The sequence below is a fragment of the Bos indicus genome, chromosome 13 (assembly GCF_029378745.1).
Source record: "Bos indicus isolate NIAB-ARS_2022 breed Sahiwal x Tharparkar chromosome 13, NIAB-ARS_B.indTharparkar_mat_pri_1.0, whole genome shotgun sequence".
NCBI lineage: Eukaryota > Metazoa > Chordata > Mammalia > Artiodactyla > Bovidae > Bos > Bos indicus.
In genome coordinates this window covers 26,945,209-26,947,214 of record NC_091772.1, presented here as the reverse complement: position 1 = coordinate 26,947,214, position 2,006 = coordinate 26,945,209, and the positions used below count along the sequence as shown (strand labels likewise).

General features: G+C 42.1%; 1 non-coding gene across 1 annotated transcript; it reads left to right on the top strand.

Moving 5' to 3' along the window:
- Positions 1-427: 427 nt before the first annotated feature.
- Positions 428-551, top strand: LOC139186683 (U6atac minor spliceosomal RNA). Its single transcript, XR_011570357.1, has one exon. It is a non-coding gene; the product is annotated as a U6atac minor spliceosomal RNA (small nuclear RNA).
- Positions 552-2,006: the final 1,455 nt, after the last annotated feature.

Sequence of the window (2,006 nt, the reverse complement as noted above, 5' to 3'; positions counted from 1 at the left end):
AAGAAAGCACAAGCTTTTTGAGAACAGGAGTCAAAAATTGTTCCTTGAATTTCTTTGAATCTCATCTCTGGGGCCTGGCTATGAAAGCACACACTAATCAATCAGATTTGACCAGCCTGTGGTCTGATTGACATCATCCTGACACCCACCTTCCTCATCTCCCCTCCTCCTTTCTTGTGTCCAGGTTTCCTGTGCTGATTCTGCAGGATAGTCTTGGGGGGAAGGAGACTTCCTGAATGCAAGTTGGCACCTGACCAGTGTCTTCTCCAGGCTCCTGCCTGCCAAGCCATAAACCATCTGCTGCACAGGGGATCTGACATGATAATCTCCCATTACCTTCAAGGAACAATGCATGCAAGGAAAACATAATGGGCCAACAATTTTAGATATTCCTGAGTTTTAAAATCGCAACAATAAAACCATATGAGTGTTGTATGAAAGGAGAGAAGGTTAGCACTCCTTTGACAAGGATTGAAGGGGCTCTTGGGCCTGACAATACACATATGTTAAGGCATTGCCTCCTATTTTGTGGCATCTAACCACTGTTTTTTAAAAACTATGGCTTATTTTGCATTGTTGTATGGCAGAAATCCAGAGAAGGCAATGGCACCCCACTCCAGTACTCTTGCTTGGAAAATCCCATGGACGGAGGAGCCTGTTAGGCTGCAATCCATGGGGTCGCTAAGAGTCGGACATGACTGAACGACTTCACTTTCACTTTTCACTTTCATGCATTGGAGAAGGAAATGGCAGCCCACTCCAGTGTTCTTGCCTGGAGAATCCCAGGGATGGGGGAGCCTGGTGGGCTGCCGTCTATGGGGTTGCACAGAGTCAGACACGACTGAAGTGACTTAGCATAGCATAGCATAGCATGGCAGAAATCAGCACAACATTGTAAAAAGAAATTTTAAGAATTTTAATAAAAAGACAAATAAAAGTAAATAAAAAACGTATGAAGACAAAGCAGCAACCATCAATGCCCAAATGATCACAAGTGTAAATTATTTAGCTGTTGTGGAGAGACGGCTCATTGGTGGGCAGAGAGCTGTGCTCTGTTCTGACTCATCCACTAAGTAGCTGTCTGATCTCAGCAACTTGGTCCACTGGGAGATGGTGAAGAATAGGGAAGCCTGCCATGCTGTAGCCCACGGGGTCGAAAAGAGTCAGACAGAACTGAGCGACTGAACAATGGCAGGCAAGCCTCCACCTCCTCATCTGCAAATGAAGAGGTACAAAGTCTGAGGTCACTTTCAACCTCGTAAATTTACTAACTTTGGAAGCATTCAATGCTCTTAGCTGAAAGTTCAATAAAATGATTTATTTGGTGAATTTCAGTATTTCTAAATGTAAACACATTTTTCGTGTGAATAGTCCTGTCTACCAGGACCAAGCATGTTACTCATTAAGTTAAAGACTTTCAAAGTCTACACAAGACAATTGCATATGAATAATCTTCATTTATTTCTTTTCCTTTTTATTTAAAGATTTTTTTTTAATGTGGATCACTTTTAAAGTCTTTATTGTATATGTTACAATATTGCTTCTGTTTAGGTTTTGGTTTTTTGGCCACAAAGCAAGTGGGATCCCCAACCAGGAATCGAACCCACATCCTCTGCATTGGCAAAATCTTAACTCCTGGACCACCAGGGAAGTCCCTCTTTTCCTTTTTAGAAATAACAAAAGCCTAGTGGTGGGAAACACTGGTAATGGGATTCTGAGATCCATGCCAATAACAGCACTGTGATTCCAACTGTGACCTTAAGTCACCCGAAAGTCACGTAGGCTGCTCACTGGAGAACAAAAGAAGTTTTACCTGTTTCATGCAGGGATGGATATTCACAAAAGTGTACACACGTGAGCTTCTGCAGTTCTACTGTTGGTGAGGTTATTTAATACATTTAATCTACTGTGTTAATTTGGAGGAAGTTTGACAAATATGCTTGTGCAATATGTCATTGGAGAGCTTGGTTTGGGTAAGGGACTTTCTAAGTGTCATACCAACAAAG